Source organism: Drosophila ficusphila, unplaced genomic scaffold (genome assembly GCF_018152265.1).
Source record: "Drosophila ficusphila isolate 14025-0441.05 unplaced genomic scaffold, ASM1815226v1 contig_787, whole genome shotgun sequence".
In the NCBI taxonomy this organism is placed as follows: Eukaryota; Metazoa; Arthropoda; class Insecta; order Diptera; family Drosophilidae; genus Drosophila; species Drosophila ficusphila.
In genome coordinates, this window is record NW_025064732.1 from 1 (window position 1) to 8,825 (window position 8,825).

Here is an 8,825-nt window from a genome sequence, read left to right on the forward strand (position 1 = left end):
ATAACCTCCGGTGGCGAGATTACGCAACCGCCACGTAGGTTGGTATTGGGCATCAATGATTCCTCAACGCAAGATCATTCCAATTCAACGCGGAGTACCTACCCATCGACACTCAGGATCGCTTTACTACGAAGGTGCAGAGTGTAGCCACATCCCCCCAATACCCCTGGCCCTAGCACCAGCCTTAAGCATGAGGGATCGTGCCACTGTAAGGAGCTGCCAAGACGACCCATAAGTCGGCCAACGGCTGAGGACAACGTCCAGCCCGTCCAGCGATCTGATGTCGATTATTAGGAGTCTCTATTTTGTATCCATTTAATTTGTCTTTGACAACAAGCACAATTGGCATGGAGTGCGGTATTTGTATAGGTCATTTAAAGTGAATTTTTATTAAATATTTTGATTCAACAACTCATCAACGGGACATGTGAACTTGGGCCCAACTTTACAACTCGTATCATGGAGCAGAAATAAAAAAGGTCGTGAGTACCCCTAATTAAAACGAATATTTTTTTAAAACCTATAATTTGCCGCCCTATTGTCATTAAATGCATTATTAAATTCATAGCTTAAATTCATAAACATCTATAAATGAAAGATTGATCGTTCTTACTTAATTAATTGTGAGAGAAATGAAATTTTATTGTGTATGAAAATGCAACTTACAATTCTTATGTTAGGAAATTCTTAAATTGTTATATATATGAAAATCAATGGAACATAGAGTAGATAAATATGATTTATAAATGAAATATAGGATTTAATTAAAATAATGAAGTTTGAATAAATAATAATAGTCTGTCAGTACTTATGTCGAACACTTCGTTATGTGTGTGGGGAGTCGTTTAATCTTGGCCAAGGGGACAGTAAAAATTAGCTCAACATTCATATACGAAAAGGAAGAATTTAGGAACTTATGAGGATGATAACATCTAGTTCCCAAAAGAAAGTATCGGATCATGGTTGATTTCTGGTCGATGTCAGCTTTCGCATATCATTAGTGATTTTCACTGGCCCAACCATTAGTCTTGATTGTTTGTCCTTTTGATTATTACACCACTGGTAAAGGGGTGGTGGCGTTGCGGCCGTACTCACTTAGAAGGCGCCCAACTTCTGCTGTTCGGCGAACTTCGCAGAGTCTCTTTATCATAGAAAGCCGGTATGGGTCCTCTCTAATAATCTTCCATCCGCTAATAGACGACCATTTATCGAAAGATAAGAGATAGATTTTGCTCACCAGCACCCCGTACACTACACATTTTGGCGCCCAACCCGTGGGCTCAACTGGCTTGCATATGGTTGAGTACACAAGCTCTAGGAACTGAACCTGCATCCATTTTTGAAACACAATAAAATAACTTCATTAAATTAACATATTGGATTGAGAGCATCGATTTGGAGGAATAGTCAAATTTAGGAATACGCGATTTCATTTCAGATTAGAATTGATCGACCTAAACATAGCCATCAGAAAACCATAGGAGTTCATCACCATATGTTTCTTAACTCTGATTTGTTTACATTTTGATTTTCTTGGAATACAGTATACTCCCACTTTAACGTCTGTATATTGTCCGATTTCTTAGTGAACAAAACTAGAGACCATAGACCAAGTACAACCAATTCTGAGGAAGTGATCGACATAAAGAAGGACGGACCAAATGGCTAAATAAAATATTTGATTATCGAAAAGGAATAAATTCATATCTCCATGGCAGCAACAACTGGCTCAACGGAGGGTTATACAGAAATACAAGAAACCGAAAACTGCTGTTCATATATAGCATTTCACCAACAGTTTTGACAGCAACAGCACCTTGCAGACATACATTTCACAAACAGTTGTTCTTGATCACCTCACTGAACGTGTCCTATTTGTAAAACTGATTGCAATGAAATGAATTTATCTTATTCGAATAACATGTGTATGCGCAAACTATTCACAACAGCTGGACCATCTAGCATAAGCGAATATCAAGATAACAATGACAACAGTTACCAAGTAAGGAGAAACAGATCAACCAGAAACCGTGGTACCAAGACGAGGAATGACAACTAGAAATACACAAAAGAGGACATCTAGATAGAATTGCTTGCAGAGCCACCAGCCATGTCCGGTATGACATTAAGTACTCAAGTAGAGATTACCAACTATATGGTCTCCATAAGCTCACAGCAGCACAACTTGTTGATCAACTCACACCTCTTACTGGCGAAGACTATTGGAAGCGTCTGTCGAGAGTCCCGGTGAAGCTTACAGTCTCCAGACCCACTCAAATTTCACACCTGGTATTAATCCACCGCTTAGGGAGAACCTTATAGGAACCACCCAGAACAACACCAACACCATTAACAATTCGGGGATAATTTCGAAAGAATAGAGATTTAAACAGAAAGCAACACAAGCTCATATGTTAGCCCAGAAAAGGTGTCAGTTATTCAAAAATGGGGATTAAAGTTTGACGGCAGCAAAACCAGCCTCAGGATGGACGAGTTTTGTACAGGATAGGCTCACTTACCATAGAATCTAGGTAATGATTGTATTTTGCATAATGGAACCATTTGTGTAATCTTTTTGTTTTCGGAAAGCCAGTGATTGGTATTGGAAATTCCATCGCAACAATCCAAATTTCAATTGGAATGAGTTTTGTTTCGAGTTTAGGAAAAGATTCGAAGATATTGAGACAGACTACATTTGGGAGGGAATAAGGAAACAGACAGGCAAAAGCAGGCCCTTTGAAGATTTTGAAGGAGTCTAAGGACAATCTGATGAATGAAGCTTAGATGGAGTTTCTGAGGCACAACTGGTCAGGTATTAGTTCGAAACGCAAAGCCTAGCCTTTGAGTTCCACATCTACAATCGCTAATAGAACACAGCTTAGATTCGAAATCCGCAGACATGAGCAGTTTTATAATAATCTTAGAACGTTTAAGCCAAAACCTTTTCGTTCTTACGTAAACGAGATAAGTGCGGAAGACGAGGAGACGCTATAGTAAACGAGGGTGAAAGTAAACCAAATTCCAACGGCAGGCCTATCACTTGTTGGAACTGTGACAAACAAGGTCACAGATACGATGATTGCATGGCTAAAAAAACTATCCGTTGCTTCGGTTGTGTGGGCTAAAGAACAATACAAAACAACTTGTCGAATTGTAATCCGGGAAACCCAGCAGAAGGATGTTTCTGCTCTGAGGCAACAGGAGACACATCCATAAAATCCAGGGGATTGCCGACTCGTCCAAGCACCGTCAGTGTTTATCGGAAGCTCAAAGACCCAAATCGATCTGAGATTATTTTCTTTATTCTTGCGCAAGAATACAAAGAGCCCACATAGATAACACAAAATATTGAAAAGGTAGAATAACCGTGGCTTCAAGTAAAACCCAAACGATCAACAGGAGACCAAAGGATTTGGAAGAAAGGATAAGTCATGATCGACGGAAGTTAGTTTCCCTTCTAAGTTTCAAACTCTGATCGAGACTTTACTGAGACTATTTATAGAGGGCAACATAAGCGTTGACCAGTTCAGGAGCTTTAATTAAGTTGTGTGACGACTGCTTTATAAGAACTTATTAACACAAAACAACAAAATGTTGAATAACATTAAAAACTTTAAACGGAACAAAGCTAAAAGATAGTTTCAAAACTTACTGTCTGTAACTGTGAGACAAACAGAAGATATAAATTACATTCATAATTCCCGATCTTAACAAAGACATATTGAGCATGGTGCAACAGAGAGTGGTTTGCTTGTAAGACCACAAACAACCGTGAACAGTTCAGATAGATCTGGAAACAATAGACGATATGAAGAACACCTCAGAATATCACCAACTGGTGAGCCAGTGACAAGAAGCAGAACTGGTTATCAAAAACTTTCCGTCATTACATCAAGAGGTTTGGAGTGCTAGTTTGGCCACAGCATAGATGTTGGGAGCCCTTGGTCTGTTAAGCAGCAGCTGACAAGCGGTTTCTCGCTCCATAGAAAAACTGATATTCACTTAAAGTAGATAACATGCCAGCATAGATGTTGAAAGTCAACGAGTGCATAGATGTAGCTTTGCTGTTTTAGTGAAGGGGACAAAAATCGTTTATATAGTCAGGGAAATAACAGGTTACAAAGCGAGACGCGTACCGCTACATAGACATTATTTTAAGCAGTCTGCCAGCTAGTATAAGCGACATCGACATAAAGCTGCTGCATACTGGCAATTCCAGACCAGATGAGAACTTCGACAATATACCGTCACGATACCAAACTCCTTATTTGCTGCATCGACACAAAATGATGCCACGAACCTTCTACGTGGCCCAGCTCTTCATCGTCTGATGGATCGAGCGACACCGGCTAATATAAAACAACCAAGTTTCGCCATTTGAACATTCTATTTAGGTTTGTCGAGGTTTGATCTCATTGCTGTTACTACAAGAAGCAACCTTATATTTGCGGCAAAGCCAATCCACTCAACGTTAACAATCCAGGAGCCTGTATGAGAAAATCATTACAGCATCTGAGTTTTACTGAGGCCAAATGGACAGATAGAACTAATCCAGAATCAAGTAAAGACAAACCACGCCGAGCCCGATATAACATCACGTTAAACGGATGCAGAAATTTCTGCGGACCATCAGTTGTTTTCGGCATTCACTGAAAACACATACTATAAAGTACTGTGACCAAACTCACAGAAAAGAAAAAGCCGCTAAGTGGAATAGAGGCACAACTCAGCGCAAACACCAAAATCTTGTCTTGCAGCTACCATACTCATTCTGCGCCTGACTTTTCTAAGCAATTTGTTTTGTTAATGCGATGCCAGTTCTTATGGTATTGGTTGCGTGTTAGCTCAAAGAGCGCGAGGAGTAGAACTACCGATTTCGTATATGTCCAAAGAAGTTGTCTAAGGCACAGCGTAACTATTCTGTGTCCGAATTAGAATGTCTTGCCGTAATTAAAGGGATAAAAAAATTCCGTGCGCTATCTTTGTGAAGTCAGGTTCTTAGTCCATAACAGTCACGCAGCACTTCAATGGTTAATGCGACAAAAGACTTGTCAGATTAGCTCGGTCAATGAAGTTAAGAACGTTTACATTTGCCATCAAATAGCGGTTTCTCAGAATGTCGTAGCTGACACTTTGTCTCGGCAAAACGATCCAAGCATTGATGAGTTTTGTCAGAATAGTCCGATAGTTGACTTAGACTCTGCCCACTTTGCAAATCTTCCAGTGGACTTACTGAAAATATATCCGCCAACCAGTCCAAATTTCCCGATCTGCAAATCAGGGATGGTGCATTTATAAGAAAACTTCGTTCGCATCGAACGAGGCCAGCAGAGGAAGAGCGTGCCCGAGCTCTGGGTTCCTACAGCTTTAGTGCCAGATGTGCAGCGCCAGACTCATGATTCACCTGGTTCCACAGCTATTACATGAGCAAAACCGTGGAAAAAACTTAAGAGATATTTGTTTTGGCCATACATGGTCTTACCAAATACGCAACTATATATCTGACATGTTTGCCGAACCAAAAAGTCCATAGCTACTATTCTTAACCTCAATGAAGTAGTGACATAGTTATATCCCATTTCCCAAAGCTATATATTGACCTGTTGGGGCCATATCCTCGCACGAAGAAGGGCAATAGGTTTACTCATTATGATTGACCATAACACTCGTTTTCATTTTCTGTGTCCGCTTAAAAAAGTTCACGGCTCCTAAAATTTGCGAATATTTGGGGGCTATTTTCTATACTTTCAGGGTTCCAAAGTATGTGCTCCCAATGTGGATTGATAATTTAATCGAGTTATTTTCAGGCTTTTTTTCTTACCAGTTTTGAATTGCAACAAGATTACAGCCATATTTCCCGCAGGCTAACGCCAGCGAGACTTAATAGATCGGATATTGGCAGCAGTAAGGGCTATGTTAGAATGATCACACAAATTGGGATGACAACAGAAATGCCATTAGTGGTTCATTAGAACATCTCTTCCCAGGAGTACCGGTTTCATCTCTTATTTCTACACTGTATTGGGCAGAATATGATTCTTAACGGCAAGGATTACAGCCTTCTACATAGTTTGAACCTGTTAGCAGATGACACTAGGCTACAAAAGCCAGATGTTTTGCAGCTGCAGAGATGGAAAGCTAAGCTGAACATAAACAAGTCATGAAGAAAATGCAAATAGATACAATCTGCGAGCCAGGGAAATACAGTTTAAAACTGGCGACCTAGTTTATGAAGTTTATCCAAGCAGCATGCAAAAATTTAGAAGTATTTAGCTCAGTATTTATCCCAGCCAAAGTTTTAGGAAACGTAGTCCATACTATGAATTAGTGGATGAAAAAAAGGGAAGAATTTAGGCGTATTTCACTTAAAAAGATATACAGAACAGGAAAATTTCAAGTAATGCTTCCAAGAAATAATCTTGTCTCCATTATCTGTGGTTGTCTAGTGGCCAGTTGAGCTTTTACGATAAAAAATTCACCCTCGCATAGATAAATGTAACTTCACAGGTCCGAAGGCCTAGCCACTCTCTACCAATATCAACCACTTGATAGACGGAAATGCCGATCAACGCTTTCACAAATGTTTGAATTCAACGTTGATCGACTTTACGAACAGCTTTTCAAGAGGCAGCCCTCTACTTGAACATACCACATTCAATACCTGATCTGCGCTCTTGGTGGAAGAAGTTCTATTGTTCAATTTTTGGCTTAGGCCTAATTAATAAACCTCGTGTTACCCTTATCTTATATAATCTCGATCTGTGGTGTATTAATATAACTGGGAGGTTATAATAACTAGTGAATTTAATGATAGTGAGGGTAAGGTAAACAAATGCGAAATTTGTGGGTCTCCAATTTAACCGAATTTTCTTAGGATCCACACTTAAGAAGGCAGAGGCGTCAGACGTATATCAGTTCCGTTGAGGTCTGCTCCTACATTAGGCCGGATACAGTCTGATCGCCCTACGCCTGCTCAACAAGTGCATCAGTTCCAACTTGCCCAAATTGATGAAGTGGCCCCTTGGAAGGGGGAAAACATAACCTCCGGGTGGCGAGGTGCGCAACCGCCGTGGTTGACGTTTCAGATCAGCCGTTCAACGCAAGATCATTATTCAACGCGGAGTACCTACCCATCGACACTCAGGATCGCTTTACTGAAGGTGGTATCTGGCCCCCCCCCTTCCTAGCACCAGCCCCTTATTAACTCGGATCGTGCCTGAGCTGCCAAGACGACCATAAGTCAGCCAACAGCTGAGGACAACGTCCAGCCCGTCCAGCGATCTATGTCCGGCTATTAGGAGTCTCTATTTTGTATCCATTTAATTTGTCTTTGACAACTTGCTGGAGTGAGCATGAAGTGCGGTATTTGTATGAGTCATTTAAAGTAGATTTTATTAAATATTTTGACCAACAACTCATCTGCTGGACATGTTAGGGTAGCTTTATCATGTCATGAACCAAAATAAAAGGATCTGTGCATTTTTAAATTAAACAAATAATATTTCCAAACCTATAATTTACCGCCCTATTGTCATTAAATGCATTATTAAATTCATAGCTTAAATTACTTAAACATATAAATGAAAGATTGATCGTTCTTACTTAATTAATTGTGAAATGAAATTTACCTGACGAATATGAATGCAACTTTAATTCTTATGTTAGGAAATTCTTAAATTGTTATATATATGAATCAATGGAACATAGAGTAGATAAATATGATTATAAATAAACATAAGGATTTAAATTAAATAATGAAGTTTCGATAAATAATAATATAATGGTCTGTGTACTAGGTACTTATGTCGAACACTTCGTTAATAATGTGGTAGAGATCGTTTAATCTTGGCCAAGGACAAGAATTTAAGTAACATTCTCTGGAAGGAAGATTAGACTTGGGGATAATGACATCTAGATTCCATACAAAAAGTATCTGGATCCTCAGTTGATTTTCAGTGTGTCGGCGCACTACAACAAATTCTAATTGTTTCTTGCGACTGACATTGGTGATTGTTTGATCTTTTTGATTGTACGCACTGATGAGTGTTGAATTTTTGAAAAATTACACGCTACTCAAGCAAGGAAGAACCCCGACATCGGCTGAGCTAGAACCGAGCCTAGCAAGAGTGCGTATCCCAAGCTTGAAGGTATAAGGTCCTCTCTAATAGTATCTTCCATCCTTAATAGACGACCGACTATCGAAAGATAGAGATTTTGCTCACCAGCACCCCGTACACTACACAAGGGTATAAAAAATCAAATTTTACAGGAGAAGCTTTCTTTATTTTTGTATTTCGGTATTTTGTGCGATTGCAGTATTTCCATGCAAATGAAAAAAAATTTGTATGGACATACGATAGTTCGCACTTTGATGAAAAGCATTGCTTTGCCTTCATAAATTTGAAACTTCCATTTATCAGACCTGTAAGGCTTTTCAGTTATAATATTTCAGGGTAGCGTGAAAACCTAAATTTATGATTTTGCATTTAAATCTCAATTATCAAAAGCAGCAACTGGAATCTTTCACGGAAATGCGAAAAATAGAGTATAAACAGCTGAGCCATGTACCTTTTGGACAGCGTAAGAAATTCCCTTTTTTTTCCTTATCCATTTTGGCTTCTTCTGAAAAGAATATTTTCTGTCTAGTGCCTTTGAAAGCATGATGCGTTGCTGGTAGTTTGACGTGACTGTACCTCGTTTGCATTTCGCTAGCAGCACAATTACCTTTCGTTTGCCATTCGCCATGAACTCTTACCTGAAGCCTTAGTTTTCGCATATTTTTCGACGTGTTCAGCGGGCCAAATTGAATTGCTGCCACGCGCAAT